At 34.9% G+C, this 20375-nt stretch overlaps 1 long non-coding RNA gene and 1 other non-coding gene across 2 annotated transcripts in view; one reads left to right on the top strand and one right to left on the bottom strand.

Moving 5' to 3' along the window:
* Window positions 1–398: 398 nt before the first annotated feature.
* The window catches only part of LOC112013217 (ankyrin repeat-containing protein ITN1), a 71381-nt gene continuing 51404 nt past the window's right edge, over window positions 399–20375 (top strand). The window contains exons 1-2 of the transcript XR_010629601.1: window positions 399–849; window positions 954–978. This is a non-coding gene — a transcript (ankyrin repeat-containing protein ITN1). The remainder of the gene's footprint in view (window positions 850–953; window positions 979–20375) is intronic.
* LOC136068185 (uncharacterized) lies at window positions 10138–11364 on the bottom strand. The gene is made up of 2 exons (XR_010629598.1): window positions 11117–11364; window positions 10138–10533 (listed from the first exon to the last, which is right to left on the bottom strand). It is a non-coding gene; the product is annotated as an uncharacterized LOC136068185 (long non-coding RNA).

The following is a 20375-nucleotide window of genomic DNA, read 5'->3' as shown; positions in this document are numbered from 1 at the left end:
TTTTATCCGTTTTCATCTTGTTCATGGTGCTCTCAAGCTAATTTCAGTCTCCTCTAAAGATCAACTTGCAGATATCTTCACCAAGTCACATCCTAAGGGACGCCTTCGTACTTTGGTTGACAACTTCAAGTTGGTCTCACATCTACCTTGAGTTTGAGGAGAGCTGTTAACGTATATAGTGTTGTGGGGTTTAGGCCCAAATTAGGTTACTTGTATAGCACACATATTTACTTGTACTGCACACATATGCCTCCTATATAAAGGCACCTATGTACATTCTTTTATGATAAAATACAATATACAATTACATTCAGTATTTCTAACATAAACATTTAATCTAAATCTTTAGAACCTAACAGAGGTGTTCCATGGCAGAAAAGCGTAGTTTAAATGCGAAAATGTACAAGGCTCTAGAAAATGATGAGACGGAGATAGTGAGCCAAATGTGTGAAGAGGTTGATGAGCACGGATTGCACATATTGACTATACTCGATAACACAGTACTTCACATGGTACTCAGACTTCTATAAGAATTGCCTAAACACCATCTCAATAAACTGACCCGCCAAAACCAGCTCAGAGACACTATCCTCCACATGACAGCCATTTCCAATGACAAAACACACGAAGTGGCAAGGAAATTGTTGGAGAAAGCACCCGGATTGTTATGCATGCGTAACAACCTTGGAGAGACAGCGTTGTTTCGGTCAGTCCGTTATGGCAACAAGGAAATGTTCCACTTTTTTGCCGAAAACATTTCAGGTTACGAGTACGAAAATCAGAAACTCTTCATCCAAAGGACAGATAAAATCACTATACTACATATTGCCATCCTTTCAAATAACTTCCGTCAATTGAAAAAGTATTTTGTATCAAAATAATAGCACGTTATTCATATCAACTAATAACACTTCTAAAGATCACTTTTTATTTTCTCTGGTATTCGAAAACAGAACTGGCCTTAGAAATTGCAGAAAAGTTCGAAAGATTGATTGTTGAACGAGATGCCACAGGCCTTCAGCTTCTATCATGCAACCTGGAGCTTTTCAAGTGACGATGAATTGGGATTCTTCGACTCTGGTTGGTATACTTAATAGCAATGTCTATTTTAAAAATTATCTTACATATAGATTCGTCACTTTTGCATATATATGTAGTGGCTTTACTCATTATCAAAAAAAAAATGTAGTGACTTTACGCCAGTATAAAACTTTGTATAATTTGATTGTATCTTACACTCTCAAGTCTTAGGGTTCGTTTGGTTGGAGGAGTAAAAAAGTAGAATGATGAAAAATTATGAAAGGATGGAAAAGTGGGAGGATGGAAAATATTTAATTTTCTCTTGTGTGTGTTTGGTTGGAAGGATGGAAAAGTGGAAGGATGGAAAACTTTTTTGTTTGGTTGAAAAGAAAAGTGAGAGGATAAAAAAAGTAGTTTATATAAATTGACTATTATACCCTTGTTATATAATAGATAAAAAAATATATTTATTTGTACTTATTAAATAATATAAAATTTACCAACAATTATATTTTTTAATAAGAACTATTACGTTCACAACATTTTTTACAATACTTTCACAACAAAATTTATGTGAAAGTTGTTACTAGTTATAATTTGAACCCACTACAGAAATTATTTTTTTACTCACCAATATTAACCAATAACAATCTGTTCCTTAAAATTTATTGTAAAAATATTGCAGTAACATTTCTCAATTAAGATTTTTTTTTTATGCTTTATATTATTTCTCTTTTCTCCCTTTTCATTTCATCCATACGTTTTTGTTTTTTTTCTACGCTATCTCCTCCACACGTTGTTATCTTTATCCCCACCCCCCTTCTTTTTCTTTTTCTTTTTCTTTTTCTCCACACACGTTCCAGGCTTCCAGCAAATCATCCATCACTCTCATTTTCTCTTTCTTTTCTCCAGCTTGCTCTCTCTGTGTTTTTTTTTTTTTTTCCTCCATACCCGTTGGCCTAGGAGGACTTGGGTGCTTGGCTCATAGTCATGTGGGCTTTGTAATTGGATTCTTGATGGCTCCTTTTTCTCCCTCATTCAAGAAGTTCTTTCTCTCTTTTTTTTCTACAGCTCTCGGTCTCTTTTTTTTTTTTTTTTTGATTCCAGAACAGCCTTTGTGGTTGTGAGGAGGGTAAGTGGAGAGGGCATTTGTGTAATTTCACGGTAGGGGCAGTTTTCTCTCCACAGTTTTCCTCCCGATTTGGGAGGAAAAAAATTGGTGGGCCCGGAAGGAAAATTTTCTCTCGGTTTTCCATCCTCTCTGATTTTCTTTGCTTCCCAAACAATGGAAAACACACCATTTTCCACCCATTGTTTTTCATCCTCCCTGTAATCCCTCCAACCAAACATAGTGTTAAAGTCTAAAGTATTGCTATAATAATGTTTCTAATATTTTATAATTAAAAAAAGTATATTATAATAAAGTTAAATGTACTCATTTTATCGCTTCCCATTACCTTCCGTACAAACCAATGTCATTTTTTTAAAAAGAAAAATATAATAAAAAAAGTATATTAAACATAAATTAATACAAAAATCTGAAAAATAATCAAAATTTAAATAAAGAATAATTTCTTCTCCCTCAGTCTTTCTCTTCTTTAATTGGTCCCCTTAGCCCCACCACTACGCTTCTAAAATCGTCGGCACACTTCCGCTAGCTCGCTAACCAAAGCCACTTGAGATTTTAAATGTAGTATAGTATTTCTTGGAGGTGTGGTGAACCGGCAGCCGGTGATGGATTGTCGGTAATAAATAGGACCAAGGAAAACAGTGTGTGAGTATGAATGAATTTTAATGGTTGCTTCAAGAATAATGTGAATTTAAGTGAATTTTAATATATAAAGGATAAACCAGTATTTTTCTTTTCTTTATTCCTTCAACCTTTCTTTCTTAATTTTTTTTAATTAAATATTTTTTTACTTTATTTAGACATGAAAGCGCAAATAAGTTTTTTGTAGACATGTATTGTGACTTTTTAGAAGACATTTCCTAGCAGGGCCGGCTCAACAATTTTGGGGGCTTTAAGCGAAAATTTTAAGTGAATTCTTTTTTTAATTTTAAAGTCTATATTTGTACAAATAAAAATTAATTTATTACATGGTTCAATAAATTAGTATCACTATAATACAAATGAGTTGATATAATATACATCAAATAATTAATTGGTGTGATAATTTATAATAATTGATAAAGTAAGAGTTTGCATTTAAAAAAAAAAAAGTGATAACTTATTAATTAGTGTGGGGTCGTGTGGGGGCCAGCTTAACTTAGGCCTTGTGATGTGTTGAGGCTTGTGGACAAAACTACACAGTGCTATGTGCACTGTGCAATCTTATCCAATTAAGTTGTGTGCACTATTATTGTGCAGTATTCTGCATTTTAGGATACAATGTGGTCTTTTTAATGCATTTTATTGACCAATAAAAGTACTTAAAATATTTTTTTGTAATTAAAATATATAGATAAATATATTATATATATAATTTTTTTTTTTTTTTTTACAAGTGGGGGCCTTTTTTTTTTTTGTAATTAAAATATATAGATAAATATATTATATATATAATTTTTTTTTTTTTTTTTACAAGTGGGGGCCTTTTTTTATTTGGGGGCCTTAAGCAATTGCATCAATTGCTTATATGGTTCAGCCGGCCCTGTTTCCTAGTATTAACTAGGTAAAATTGATGGACATTCTACCTAAAGTAATTAAATGGCTTTTAAAATAAAATTTAAGACGCAAATTTTTTTTTTTTGGAATAGCACTCTTTTTTTTTCGTTTTGACAAAAAATGTTTTTCATTTTATTTCTTTTTTTAATGTTTGATGAAAGCATGTTAATCAATGAAAACCTTTTCCCGAAGTCAATAAAAAGCATAAAAAAAAACAAAAAAAACAAAAAGCAAATTCACAAGTACTATTGTCAGTTGTCTCTAACAGTGAAAATTACATTATGTACCCGGCATATATGCTGGGTCTCTCACAGACTGGCAGACCCATAGTGTGTGGGACCCGCCAGTCTGTGAGTGACCTGGCATATATGCTGGGTACACCATACAACTGCTCCTCTAACAGAACTATCACCACTATTATTTCCACTATCAACACTATCATTATCACCATTCCACCTATATAAAATATCAATTATTATGTTATTATGTTGTAGAAGCTAAAAAGAAAAAAAGAAAAAGAAAAATTGTTACCATTCTCATAGTTTCAATTAAATATAGAAAAGAAAATTATTTTCGTTAGAAAAAATAATTTCCATTTAAACATATTAAGGATCTGTTTGGGATCCACTTATTTTGCTGAAACTGGGACAAAATGGGATTTTGCCCTTTCCGGGAAAATTAAATTTCTTTATACCCAATTTCCCAAACTAATTAGGAAAATGCCCATTTTTTAAAACTTGATTTATGATAAATCGAGTTTTTTTTTTTAAAAAATTCTGAAGTCCTATAATGGCGTTTTAAGGAGTCTATAATGATGTTATAAGGACCTATAGTGACATTTTTTAACTCGACTTCAATGAAATCGAGTTATAGGCAATTTTTTTTACCTATAACTTGATTTCATTAAGGTCGAGTTACAAAACGTCACTATAGGGCCTTAAAATGTCACTATAGGCTCTTTAAAAACGCTACTATATGACCTAACTTGATTTATCACAAATCGAGTTTTAAAATATGAGCATTTCCCTAATTAGTTTGGGAAAATGGGTATAAAACTATTTAATTTGTCCGAAAAGGGCAGAAACCCATTTTGTCTGTTGAAACTGAATTTTTTTTTTTGCTGAAAGTACTATAGATAAATGTGAAAGTAAGCTGAAATAGTATAGTGTGTGACCCATGAATAATATCAAAAAGTGCAGTAAGATCCATAAATAGTAGCAAAAATAAGCTGAATAATAAAATAAATTGGCAAAATTAATCATGCTAAACGGACACTAAGTGTAAATTTGTGACAAATAGCTGAAGAATTTTGCATCATAAAATGCATTATGCTATATGTATACATTCTTAGATGGTTTACAAAAGCTTGGTATGTTTTTCCCTTTTATGGTAAAATCAAGTTTACATGCAACATTCTTCTCCCCAAAAAAAAAAAAAAAAAAAGTTTATATGCAACATTTAATAAATAATAAAATTTTATATGCAACAATTACTGACTTCCAGTTCACGAACAGTCAACTTATATTCTAGTTCAACCAAACAAAAAGCAATCGCAGAACGAAAGCAAAAATATGAATCAGCAATGAAGCTTGCCAAGTTCCTCATAAAAAGAGATACTTCATGGGAGATTACTTATCATAAAGCAGGCCCGAGTAAGCCTCCACAAGTATGGTGATAATTCTAAAACAAAGAAAGTTGCAAAAGGAAACCCAAAGAGTTTTCTTGGTCAAGAGGAAGAGGCAACATTGTAGTAAGAAGTAAGAACCCCCTTCCTCAACGGAAAACTCAAACGTTTTGGATTCAATGTAAAAAAAAGTGGAACCACCCATTGCGAAAAGGAAGAAAGCAACAGCTACCAAATCAGAGAGAAAACACAAAATCTAAAGCAGCAGCAACCATACTGTGAAGAAATCTCAAAATCTATGGCTAATTCAAGGTAGCCAGGCCTCATATGTGACTAATCTGAGGTAGCCAGGCCTCTATTTCTTTGTTTTTTGTTAAGAAAAGAAAAGAAAATTAGTACCTCTTGTTCTGAAGTGTTTAAGTAGGAATGTGATTCGAACAATGTTATTATTATACCATTTTCTAAAAAGTAGAGTGAGATTTTTTTTTTTTTTTAATGAAATTTAAAGATTAGAAAGGTATTTTGTAATTTGGGTGGAGAGAGAGTGCTGATTGTAAGTGTAAATTTCTTACAAGGCTCTTTTCAATTTGTAGACTTATGAACCAGCTTCCATTGAGAAATGGCTGAAAGCAGGACACAAAAGATGTCCATCAGCAAAAGAGTTCCTTTCCATTACTTCCCTCACTCCCAACCATGCTCTACGTAGTCTTATATCCGATTGGCATAAAGTGAATGGGTTGAAGCTCCTTGAACGATCAAGCAGTTCAGATCAAGGTATGGTTATGTCTACTGATTATGCTGAAGATGCAGGGCATGATATTCTTTTGAGCAAGCTCACCTCTGATAAATCTGAGGATCGGAGATCTACTGTAGGTGAGACTAGTAACAAAAATTTCTTCATTTCTGCAAAAGGAAAAAAAGAGAGGATATTTCTGCATAATGGGATCTTAGACTAAGTCCATTTTTTACCCTTTTCCTAGTCTAGTTCCTTTGACATAATTTGTTGAGTATGATTTGCTCATAATAATTTTGAAATTTGTACTTTTCTTTGTATGGTTGCAAATTTCTATTCCAAAAGGTGCAGTTCTCTCTCTTTTGCAACTTTCACGACATGCATGCCCTTGTGAAAATTTTTCAATATCGGATTTTATCAAGCAATGGTTTAAAAATACAAAATTAGCTTAAGCAATTGTGTTGGTTTTCTTGAGCGTGGAAAATTTATTTCCAACTCTACAATGTTATCAATTTATACTTTAATGAATTGGAAGATGTTTGACTAAAGTTACTTCATACCTTAAAGAAAGATTCCAAGATAAGAAGACAAAGAAAAACTAATCAATTAATCAAGTGAACCTTGTTATCCTTCATATTGTTAGGCAGTGTAGTGAATGATTCTACTAGAGAGAATCGATTTGAAAATTGGAATCAAATCCCTTCAATCAAAGGTGAAAGCAGGAAAAAGACACACAACCCTTGTTTCTTTCTTTGTTAGCTGACCTGAAAGGTGCTTTCAAGAATTACAACAGGGTTTTGGCTTGTTGGTTTCCTGTGTGATTTATATTCTTTTATTTTGGGATGTAAGCAAATTATTTCTGGGGATTCCAGATATCTCTCCAAACTGATTTGTTGACACTTCAGTTGATATATTCATTGGCAGGTCACTCCTGTCAATTAAATCACTCTTTGGTTTACAAAAGGTGCATAAGTTTAAAATATCATTACCGTAATCTTTGTGAAGAAGGGACCTTAATATCATTCCCGTAATCTATGTGTAGAAGGGACCTTAGGATCTTGAGAAAGCAACTTTTTTGTCAATATTATTTTCTACCCAGTATGTCAGGATTAGGAGTTTAAATTTTTCCATGGGATCTCTCAAACCCAGGTCATTTTGTCATACCTGTTATTATTTCTGATAAATCCTTATCTTGCAGGGGAGCTCTATTATCTTCACGAGGATAGTTACAGCATTTTGATACCCCGACTTGTTGCCTGCCTCTTTTCACATGACATTGACACCCAAAATGATGCAATTGCTATTCTCCGCAAACTATCATTTGGGGTGTGGGATAGCAGACATTGCATCATATCTTCTAATGCTGTTCCTGGAATCCTTTACGTACTTGAGAATGGGAGTATGAAGGCACGTGGGGATGCAGCGCACACGTTTTGGTCCCTGTTGACCTTAATAAATGATAAGTCCATAAAGATTCGAATCCGGATCGGGATCCGAAAGACTCTTGATGCATCTAGAGATATCCCAGCACTAGTAAAACTATTGAAGGATGGTGGCCACCTGGAGAAGACAGATTCAGCACGCGCGTTTTCTGATCTGTGCAAATATAAAGGGCACTAGGGCCTTGCAATCGGTGAGGGAGTACTTGTGTCTATGCTGTTGAGAGAGCTTAAAGAATATTCTCGTTCAATGGAGGATGAGCTGGTGTCAGGGCGTCCACCACCATATGGTCCAATATGTGACGAGGCATTGGACGTCATGAAATTATTAGTCAGTCACCCTGAAGGAAAAGCGACAATTAGAGGTTGTAGGCCCGTGCCAGTTTTGCTGTTGTTACTTACGATTGGATCTCCTAGAAATAAGGAGATTGTATTGGCAATACTGAGCCAAATGAAATCTGATTTGTATTTGGATGTTCCGCGTCGCCCTCAGGCCAAGGAACTTGAGCAAATATTATTGGATCTAAATAAAGATGATATTACCTCAAAAGAGGCTAAGGAAGACTTCAATACTCTACTCCTTCCTTTCATTCCTAGAATCCTTGACGTACTTGAGAATGGGAGTATGGAGGCACGTGGGGATGCAACACTCACATTTTGGTCCCTGTCAACCTTAAATGATGAGTCCAGAGAGACTCTTGGTGCATCTAGAGCAATCCCACCACTGGTAAAACTATTGAGGGATGGTGGCCCCTAGGAGAAGACAGCTTCACTCACGCTTTCTGAGTTGTGCAAATATGAAGGGAACCAGGGCCTTGCAATCTGTGCCGGCCTTTTGTCTATGCTGTTGGAAGAGCTTACAGAATCTTCTTGTTCAATGGAGGATAGGCTGGTGTCAGGGCGTATACCATTTGGTTCAATATTTGACGAGGCATTGGACAACATGAAATTATTGGTCAGCCACCCAAACGGAAAAGCGGCAATTAGAGATTGCATGCCAGATTTGCTGTTGTTACTTAAGATTGGATCTCCTATAAATAAGGAGATTGTATTGGCAATACTGATGCATTCTCATTTGGATTTGGATGATCCGCCTCTCCCTCAGGCCAAGGAACTTGTGCAAATATTAATGGGTCTAAATACAGATGATACCTCAAAAGAGGCTAAGGATGACTTCAAAACTCTACTCTTGTCTTTCTGCTGAGCCTACCATATATATCACATTTTTATCCATCATTAGTGGCAGACTCAAGTGATATGTGAGAATATATAATTGTTTTGTAATGTGATATAATGTATAATTTGTTCTCCTTTAAAATTGAACTATTTCTTAAATTATTTTCTATCTCTACAAATATATTATTTTATTATTTTTGGAGTTTTTTTTTTTAGAAACTTTTTTTTTTAATAAGCTTGGGTGTGTTTGATTGATATTATTCTTTTTTGAAGTGGTCTATTTTCTGTGAACATTTGTTATGGAAAATGCTATGTTCACAACATTTTTACAACACTTTCATAACAAATCATAAATAGTATGTTGTTAATAATTGTTATAGGTGGAAAAAAAAAGTAATTTAAGTTGTGAATTCAAATTAGAAATAATAATAACTTTCTACTTATGATTTGTTTTGAAAGTGTTGTAAAAATATTGTAAACGTAGTACTTTTCGTTCGTTATAGAGTGTTATGTTTTTCTTCTTCTTCTTCTTTTTTCTTTAGTACAACTAAATATTTTTTGAGTTTCAAATTAATTATTCAAATGTCTTATTCTCTTAAGGAGATTATCATGATAATCAAAATTCATCATTTCCTTTGACATGAAATATTTAATTTAAACTATTGTAATCTTATGATTGCAGCTATGTAGCCTAAGAGAGAGAATCCTAACTGACCATTTGCATTTTCCAATCATGTCATTTTAGACATTCTATCAACTCAATTACTTCAAAAAAATAGAAAAAAAAAAAAATGGTAGTTTTGCGGCATTTTTCTAACACATGGCAGTAAAAAAAAAAAAAAAAAATGGGGAGGTGGGGTAGAGGCATTGCCCTCCCTACAAACAATGAGAGGAAAGGATTCGAGGAATCACTAGCAGGAATTTAAGACTCGAATACATAGTTACTTCTTAGCTTGCTGTGAGTGTTAAATATACATTTCTTTTTGTTTAGCTGAAAAGAAAAATTAGAAAATGGAAAAAGTAGTTCATAAAAATTTAATATTTTTCCTTTATTATATAAAAACAAATTTTATCAGTAACAAATAAGAAGTAATTTTCTTCAATTATTATTATTAAAAAATCAAATAATCAATTAAATTAATAAAGATTACATCTTTAAAAAGTGAACTCATAACACTTATTTTATTACTTTATTTTTATTTATCCATTCATTTTATATATAACAAAAAATTGTGATTCCCTGAATTAATTAAATTGACTCATTATAAAAATGACTCATCATAATTATTATTTAATTTTAACCTTTTTGTTCTCTCTCTCTCTCTCTCTCTACTCATTCAGTTTATATTTTAAAAGTAACTTAACTAACTAATACTAAACTTTTTGTCTCGTTAAAAAGTGAATAATAGAATAAGATAATAGTTAAAAAATAAGGAAGAAGATATTGTTTGTGGAGGTGAAAATGACGATGGATAGAGCATGGCTTGTAACTTTAATGTTCATTTAATCATACAATATCTTCAAATATAATCCTCTCATATAATCATACAATATCTTCATTTAATCCTCTCACATATGAGCTAAACAGAGGATATCAATCAAATATAAAATTCAATGAATTTTCCTACCTAACTTTTAAAGTCAATAATATCCACAAAAACAAACAAGCTCTTGAATTGGACTAGATATGAATTATTATCCTCCAACTTGGAAAAAAAAAGTTGAATTATTGTCCTCTAACTTGGAAAAAAAAAGTTGAATTATTGTCCTCCAACTTAGAAAAAAACAAAAAAAGAATTATTGTCCTCCAATACTAAAGGATGTACACGCATGATTTCTTCTATATTGGCTTTGGGAACCGACTTGTGCATTGTACCTATTGAAATGCAGAGTCACGTATTTGTCATATTTCAACATTCTAAGAGCATCTCCAGCAGTAGAGGCATCTCCCAAATATTAGCCATAATAAAGAATGTGAGCAAAAAAGCAAGCTCCAGCGAATTAGGCATACCCAGTTTTTTTTTTTGGCTTTTGAATAGTAACCCAACAAATTTGATGGCCTACTGTTCATTAGCCATTCAATATCTTGAATAAAATATTATGTCCACTCCTTTTTATATTATTCTTTCTCTCTCCTCCAGATTTCTTTTTCTTTCTCATTCTCTCCGTTGCTTTCTTCTTCTTTTTTTCTCTCATTCTCTCATTCACTCTGTTGCTTTTTTTCTCTCCGCTCTTCTCCGCCCACAACCTAAGAAGCAACACCCACAACCCAAGCCATTGCTTCTTTTTTTCTTATAAACAAAACGAAATCAGAAAAAAAAAAAAAAAAAAAGAAAAGAAAAGAAAGAGGAAACAAAGAACCTGTTCATGAGCAAAACAATTAATCCAAACACAAAACAAAATCCAATTCTTAAAATAAAATTGAATCAGAACAAGAAAAAAAAAAAAGCCGATCTGACCCAAGCCAATTGGTGGGAGGACGACGAGTGGTGGCTGAAGCGGCGGTGGAGATGCTGTCGCAACGGCTGGAGCGACGGTGAAGTGCTGGAGCGGCATGCTGTGGAGGCCCAAGTTCTCTCTCTCTCTCTCTCTCTCTCTCTCTCTCTCTCTCTCTCTCTCTCTAATGTGAAGAGCTGGAATGTTCTTGTGAGGTGAAAAAGAAAATAAAAAGAAAGGGTCTGTGTGTCTTGTGTGGAGAAGAAAAACAAGAAAAAGAAAAAAGGAAAAAAAGAAAAAAACGTGGATGAAAATGAAAGGAAAGGTAGAAAAATAATATAAAAAATAAAAAATCCTAATTAAGAAATTCTACTATAATATTTTCATAGTAAATTTTAAGTAACAAATTGTTATTAGTTAATATTGGTGAGAAAAAAAAATTCAGCAGTGAGTTCAAATTAGAATTAGTAACAAATTTTCACATAAATTTTGTTGTGAAAGTATTGCAAAAAATGTTGTAAATATAACACTTTTCATTAAAAAATATAATTGTTGGGAATAAATATAGGAATAATAAATAATGATAAAGAATGAATAAAGAATGAATGAAGAAATAATATTTAAATGAGATAGAGAATGGGATAGAAAATCTGTTGGAAATGTATTTGAAAAAGTGAGTAGGCAAAAGCTAAATGTCACTATTTATTAGCCAAACAGTACAAAAATTTGGCTATTCTGCTAGAGATGCTCTAACGGGTTTAGCGCTCTTTTGCATTAGACCCATTCCTTACCGCTGGCTTTGTACCCTTGCTCATTAGATCCCATCAGTTAGTCCTCAAATCCTCCAATATTGCATTAGAGCATTTCATTTCAAAACCCAACAGCCAAAAAAGAAAAATTTTATTAAAAAAATGCATTTTGCATTACCAAAAGTCACTTTATTTATTTTATATTACCACCAAACGACACACTTACATCCCATTCTTTATTTTACCATTCACCACAATAAAAAAAAAAAAAATATATATATATATATAATCTTAAAAACTTCCTATATTCTTGTTTCTCACATAAAAGCCAACCCACAACACCACCCATTCCCCACCACAACCTTGTACGGTTGCACCACCCACTGACCCACCCACCACCACAAGCCATTACAAAATCTGGTCAACCCATTAATGCAGCAAAATTCCTACAAGAAGCAAAATATGTTTACTTCTAAATGATAACTTCAAATTTACAAGAGGTTCTTTAAATTCATAAGGTAGTAGGTTTAGAATTCATCAAAGAAAACAATAAAAGAAACTCTAATATTGATGGCCTTAAGGTCTACAATGTATTTAAATACTAAAAAGAAATCCTAAGGTGGCTAGGAAAACACCCACCACTAAAGGATTGTTACTTCCATGATCAACGTAAGTGAAGTCTCTAGATCCATTCAAGCCATAATGAGAATCACCGGGCCAACATGTTGGTTTTTCCTTAACTTCGTTAAGTCAACTTCTAGCTCTATTAGATAGTTCTAAGGCAACTGATTTAGTAGGAGAACTGATTTCAGGACAGTGTGAGAGAGCTTTTGAGGAGACCTGATAAATATTAAGGCTACTTTAAATTTGAATGATATCGTAGCTGTTAGAGATATATTAGCCCATAGGCCCAAGTCTAATTCTACTTTGTGTGCAAGCCAAGTCTTCTACTTGTATTAGAAGTCTATTAGTCTAGGGTTTAGTCTACTATATATACACATGTTATAATTTATTATAACACAGGATTTGTACTACACTATAATATATTATTGATATAGCTCTTTAGGGTTTCCTCTGTGGATGTATACCGTTAGGCTGAATCACATAACTGTCGTGTGTTATTGTGTTTTATATTTTATGCTTTCGCTTCTGCATCCATACTAGCATATTCAACATGGTGTACCAATGCTAATATTTAACATGGTATCAAAGCCACCTTCTTGTGACCATGGTTTTCTGTCCTTACGATATATTTAAGAGCAATCTTTGTCTTCCTCGGTATTTTTTCAATGCATTCATCTTCTTTGGCTTCCTATTGCTACCATCAAAACTTTGTGGTGTAGTCATGCCACTGTTAGAGGTCGCATCAACACTGCAAGATCATTTCCTTCCTCAAACTACCATCATAGAGCCAAACTTCATTAATTCAAGGGATTTTCTCAAACTTATCAAATCTCAAGATTTCATCAAACTTTCATCTTGAGTTTGAGAAGGGGTGTTAGAGATATATTAGCTCATAGGCCTAAGCCTAATTCTACTTTGTGTGCAAGCCAAGTCTTCTACTTGTATTAGAAATCTATTAGTCTAGGATTTAGTCTACTAGATATACACATGTTATAATTTATTGTAACACAGGATTTGTACTACACTATAATATATTATTGATGTAGCTCTTTAGGGTTTCCTCCGTGGATGTAGGCCGTTAGACTGAACCGCGTAACTCTTGTGTGTTATTATGTTTTATATTTTATGCTTTCACTTCCACTTCCATACTAGCATATTCAACATAGTATATTAATGCTAATATTTAACAGGGCTTAAAGCCCACAACACTATATATGTTAACAGCCCCCCTTAAACTCAAGTTGGATGTGAGACCAACTTGAGGTTGTCAACCAAAGTACGAAGGCGTCCCTTAGGATGTGACTTGGTGAAAATATCTACAAGTTGACCTTTAGAAGAGACTGAGATCAACTTGAGAGCACTATGGACAAGATGAAAACGGATAAAATGACAATCGATCTCGATGTGTTTAGTCCGTTCATGGAAGACATCATTGTAAGCAATATGAATAGCACTCTAGTTGTCACAATAAAGAGAAGTAGCAGAGGATGTAGACACACCTAACTCTTTGAAAAGCCATCGTAGCCGAAAGAGCTCAGATGTGATATCAGCAAAGGCATGATATTCTGCTTCAGTACTGGAGCGGGCCATATGAGTTTGTTTCTTGCTTCGCCAAGAAATTAGAGAAGAGCCAAGAAGAAAGCAATAACCAATGGTGGACTTGCGATCAGTGGGGTCTCCTGCCCAATCAGCATCAGAAAATGCACGGAGAGTAAAAGGAGACTGAGCAGAGTAGAAAAGGCCATGGAAGAGAGTGCCTTTTAGGTATCGAAGAATGCGCAGAACAGCAGCATAATGAGTTGATTATGGAGCAGACAGATACTGGCTCACCTGGTGAATGGTATAGGAAATGTTTGGACGAGTGATAGTGAGATAAATCAAGCTGCCAACCAAGCATCTGTAAAGAGAGGGATTAGACAATGGTTTCCCTAAGCTCAACTAGAGTGTCAAAAGTTTTGCTATCAGTGAGTCTAGTGCGAGACAAGAGTTAAGAGGCATACTTGGCTTGAGTAATATAAAGTCCATTTGTAGAATGAGTGATTTCAAGACCCAAGAAGTAGCTGAGATGTCCAAGATCTTTCATCTCAAACTGCTGACTGAGAAAAGCCTTGAGTTCTTGAATGCTACTGAGGTCATCACCAGTTATGATCATATCATCCACATATAAGAGAAGTAAAATAGTGCATTTGTCAGTGCGATGAAGAAATAAGGTAGAATCATAGTGACTGGCCGTGTAACCCAATTGAGATATGGTAGAGTTGAATTTGGCAAACCAAGCTCGTGGAGCTTATTTAAGGCCATAAAGTGCACGTCGAAGGGGACAAACCTTGTTTGAGTCAACAGAGAGACCAGGAGAATGTTGCATATACACTTCTTCACTTAAATCCCCATTAAGGAATGCATTTTTGGCATCCTTCTGAAAAAGGTCCCATTTACTGGCAGCAGCAACAGCTAAGAGGGCACGAACATATGAGATACGAGCAACTGGAGCAAAGGTCTCTTTATAATCAATCCCATACTCTTGTGTAAAACCTTTTACAACAAGACAAGCTTTGTAACACTCAATGGACCCATCAGAGCGAGTCTTAATCTTGTAGATCCACTTACAACCAACCACAGATTTCCTAGGAGGAAGTGTCACCAAATCCCAAGTATGGGTTTTAGATAATGCATCAAGTTCCTCTTTTACTGTAATTTGCCATAAAGGGTCAATGGAAGCCTCACAATAGGTGTGAGGCTCGTGTAGTGTAGCAAGAGTAGTGTAATAATGATAGTCAAGTAAATGTGCAGGAATAGATCTTACCCGAGTTGAGTGACGAGGTGGAATGTCTTATGCAAGATCTTCAAGCGGAGTAGGAGCAGGAGACCCAAGCTCAGGATTGGGGTTAGGTAGCTCGTCTTCAACCTATTCATCTTCCACTTGTTCATTAAAGGGTGAACTAGGAAAGGGATCAGTGATATCTGGTAGTTGGACAGAGAAGTCTATAGCAACAGAATCAGGAGCAACTACGGGAGGATCAGAAGTAGCTACAAAAGGAATATGTGCCTCATTTGAAAAAAGATCTCAAATAGAGGAGGAAGACAAGGAAGCATTGAAATGAGAGAGCTCGACAAAGAGGCGATGTTCCTAAAAGACAACATTACGGGAAATACGAAGAAGATGAGAGATAGGATCATAACACCTATACCCCTTTTGAGTTTCACCATAGCCAAGAAAACAACAAAGCCTTGATTGAGGCTAAAGTTTGTTATGCTCATGTGGCTGAAGAAGAATGAAACAAGCAGAACCGAAGGAGCGAAGGTGGTGATAGTTTGGAGGTGACCCAAAAAGGCGCTCATATGGAGTTTGATTTTGGATAACAAGACTCGGAATGCGATTAATAGTATGAATAGCATGAAGAGCAGCTTCACCCCAAAAAGAAGCAAGAACTTTAGCAGAGAGAAGGAGAGCACGAACAGTGTCAAGAATATGACGAAGTTTTCGTTCGGCTCTACCATTTTGCTAAGAGGTACCTGGACAAGTTAGTTGATGAAAAGTGCCATAGGAATGCAAAACAGTTTGGAAAGCATATTGAGTGTATTCAAGAGCATTATCAAATCGAAAAATTTTGATGCGTCTGGAAAACTGAGTTTCAACCATTTTTGCAAAATTAGAATACACTTCCAATAATTCAGAACGATGTTTCATATTAAAAATCCAACTATAGTGAGAGTAATCATCAACAAAGACAACAAAATATCTAGACCCACCAATACTAGAGACAGAGAAGGCCCCAAAATATCAGAATGAATAAGGTTAAAGATATCAGTGGATATGGATTCACTAGTATTGAAAGGCAAAGCTAGTTGTTTTCCTAATTGACATGAAACACAATCAAAATTTTCTGTAGATACTGAACCTAACAAACCTCTAGAAGCCAATTGTTGTACTCGAGAGGAAGATGCGTGACCAAGTCGAGCATGCCAAAGTGCAAGGGAAGGAGTGGAAGAAACTGCAGTAGCTGCAACAACAGAAACAGGAGCAACAAGTGGAAGACGAAGGTTGTCCACGGGAAACATACGTCCAGCTCTGGGACCGGTCTCAAGCTCTTGTCTCGTCCTAGGATCCTACATAATGCACCCAGAATAATCAAAGGTAATGCGATAACCCAACTCAGCTAATTGTCCCACAGAAAATAAATTATATGAAAGGTCAGGAACATTAAAGACTCCAGGAACCGAGAGGTTGGAGGTTGAAATTGAACCTATATTATGACCAAACATTGTGGAACCATTTGTTGTGCGAATATTAAGAGGGTACGGTGCAGGTTTAAGGTTAGAAAATAAGGACGAGTGAGGTGTCATGTGATTGCAACAAGCAGAATCCATAAGCCAAGAGGTAGGAGACATACTAGATAAAGCTGAGAGAGAAGAGGAATAAGATGCATTACCAACCATATGTATGACATTGGCGATGATATTTATAAGATTATCTCTAGAAATGGAGAAATTGGATCCAGAAGACTTAGACTGTGCAGAGACAGGAGCCATTGGTGGGACACTCTCAGTGTTAGCAACAGTAGTAGCAGAAATTGAAACAGCTAATTTGTTGCGATGATAGCAAGTCTCAATATTGTGGCCAAAACATTTGCAAAATTTGTAAAAACGTTTGATGGATTGGCTGCGACGATTGTTGCAATAAGAAAAAAACCTGTCTTTATTCTTCATTTAGAAGCAAAATATGCAAAAACAGACTGCAAAAATGAAATCTATGTGAAAAACTGAATAAGGAGCACCTGAACTACAAAAGTCAACTCTGGTAAAAAAGTCAACGGTTAACACTGGTCAAAGTCAACGATCAATACTCTCAAGTCAATAGATGACGTCAACTGATGTGGTGGGTGACGTCAGTAGATGTGGACGATGATGTTAGCAGATGATGTCACCTAGGGCTAATGTTAGCAGGTGCAGAACTAGTGCGTGTTAGCGCGTGACGGCGCGTGAATAGGTTTGACGGTGCGTGGCAACGCGTGTAGCGCGTGATCTTGTCTGTAGAATCTTTTGGAGGCGCGTGTGGGCGCGTGTAAGCTCCGATGATGATGAGGTTTCCACGATTGAGTAGATCGAGGCGAGACGATCATTGTGGTACCTAAAAAAATTCTTTTCGGAGCAACATGAACAGCGAAAACGATAAGTGCAGTGGTCTTGTGTGGTGCGGGACTTCTCAACAACAACGGCTGCAGGTCCGGAACCCAAGGATGACGACTGAAAGGCGTCAGAGGTTCTACGGCGAAAGACTACAGTAGCGGTTGTGACGGCGGAAGCGATGTTGAGAATAGTGACACCAATAAAGACAAGACTGCGAAGAAAAGGTTAAAGTAGTGGCTCTGATACCATGTTAGAAATACTGAATGTAATAGTATTGTATTTCTTGATAAAATAATGTACATAGGTGCAGTACAAGTAAATATGTGTGCTATACAAGTAACCTAACTAGGCTTAAAGGCCACAACACTATATACGTTAACAGTAGCATTTTGGGAAAGTTTTAAAAGTAGATAAGTATCGGATGTGGATTTAACATTTGGTGAATAGTATAATCTATCATAGATAAAAATATTGTAATCCTATTCATTTCCACATTTTTAGTACACCTTTCTATCCCTCGCAATTACCCAGTTAAAAAAAAAAAAAAAAAAAAAAGAATGCTTATCACACGTCCTTTTGTTCAATTTTCGTACTAGTTGGTGGTACTGCTGAGACAAGTAATTGAGCTTTTTTTTTTTTTTTGCTAAACAAATAATTGAGCTTAGATTGCGCTCGAGTGTTGACATTTGTGTGTTTGTAAAGTGGGAAAACTCTTTTAAAAATGGTTTTGTGAAACATCAATTTTATCGTAAGTGAAAGTGATGGTTCACCGCCATGTGTTATCAAATTATGGTAAAGTGTGTCTGAGATGGATTTGGATCCTCTCCATTTCTCTTTGAAGTGGAGAGTATCCAATTAAGGGCTGAGATTTAACTAAAATCAATCTATGGCCTGAAATATGCCACATCATTTAAAAGATATTAACCTAACATTTCACATTTCAAGGAGACTTAACGGAGCACCTATCCAAAAAAGAAAAAAGAAAAAAAAAAAAGAGACTTAACGGAGCCAAGGAAAACAAATGCATTCTTTCATTTGACTCTTTGGGGCTCTCTCATCTTATCTCAGTTTCTTTCTCACTCTCAACAAAGCCCAGCCATGGCCAACTTCTCCTTGCACGCACAGCACCGCGACTGACAGTTCTTATGACCGGAATCACCCTGAAGATTTGATATCAGCTTTCTAGACCCCACCCAAAAACAAATCGTAGTTCAAATTTTAATAGCTGATATATGGTTTTGCTCTTTCTTTTCTTGTCTTCTTTGTCAAAGAGCATCCTTTTCTTTCATTTATAGCACTAAAGATTATACCTTTCTTTGATTGAAAATTTTTCCTTTCCTTTGCTTTAGATCTGTGGTAACTGTAGTAGGTGTATGAGTCTTTCTCATCTCAGTGTCTCTCTTTTTTCCCTTGGGTCTCATTTTCTTTCACTTTTGGCAACCCCACTCGAATCCCAATCATCTGTCGATGAACACAAATTTGCTCAAAATTCAATACTTCAAAAATTATTCTAGAAAGATAAAGAACGGGTCCATGAGTACTAAAATTACCAAAAAGAAAAATCCCCAAAATAAAAAGGCCCATTATTTCATTCAGAAGTTCAAGATTTTAGGCATAATTAGGCCCCAAAAAAATCTCATAAATTCAGAAGCTTGCAAATCTCATTAGGCACATGGAAAAGAATTTGCAATGATTACTTCAAATCAGGACAACTGCCACAAGCTCGAATCATAGAAATTGTTTGACATTACAAACAATCACAGAATTCGTATTGCATTGAAAACCCAGTAAAAATATCATAAAATAAAGATGGAAACTTTATTAAAAAAAAAATATATATATATATATATATATATATAATCACCAAATTTCACAGCCCCACAATCACCATTGCAAAGAAACTGAAAACCCCAACAAGCCAAAATTGTAAAATAATCAATAAAACCAGAGATTTGGCAGAGCCCAAAAGCAAATCTAATCTCATTCCCAAAAACACAAAAAAGACAACAAGAAAAGAAAAGGAAAAAAAAAATGCATAAATTTGATATCAAAATTTCCTTTAGAAACAGAGGTTGATGGCTGAAATACAGTTGATGTACAATTGTGTGTGGGGAAGGAGAACTGGAGAAGCTTGACCAATGACCATCACTGGGTTTGATGGGAGAGAGAGAGAAACAGAGAGGAGAGGGATAGAGATAGAGAGTTAGAGAAGAAAACCTTAATGTTAGTTTAGCCTTTTCCTCAGTTAAGTCTCTTGTTAGTGCTTTTAAATGACGTGGTAGATTTTAGGTCATTGATTTATTTTAAATCAATCTCAGCCCTTAACTGGACACTCTCCATTTCTAATGAAATGGAGAGGATCCGGATCCGTTTGAGATGATTTGCGTGTTGACATTTGTGTGTTTGTAAAGTGGGAAAACTATTTAAAAAACGACTTTCTTGAAAAAAGATTTGTACAGTAAATTTTAGCGTTAGTGAAACTCACTAACGGTTCACTAATCACATCATACATATTATCACGTCACGGTAAAGTGTCCTCTTTTTAAGGAAATGCTCTATAAATAGAAAGTTTATAGACATAACTTTTATATTATTATTCTTGTTATAATTTTGAAATATGCAATTCTAGATAGTGAAGAAAAAATTTTGGAATTTATATGAAAGTGTTGTTTCATGGATTATAATAATAGTACCTGTCTTTAAGTTGGCTTAAAAGTTATAACAAGACAATGGGCTTGCAGACACGCTTGTTAAACGTAAATTACGTGTCAGAGCCCATAAC

Source organism: Quercus suber, unplaced genomic scaffold (assembly GCF_002906115.3).
Source record: "Quercus suber isolate HL8 unplaced genomic scaffold, Cork oak 2.0 scaffold_103, whole genome shotgun sequence".
NCBI lineage: Eukaryota > Viridiplantae > Streptophyta > Magnoliopsida > Fagales > Fagaceae > Quercus > Quercus suber.
Note: the sequence above shows the minus strand (reverse complement) of the source record. Positions and strands in the feature narration are given on the sequence as shown.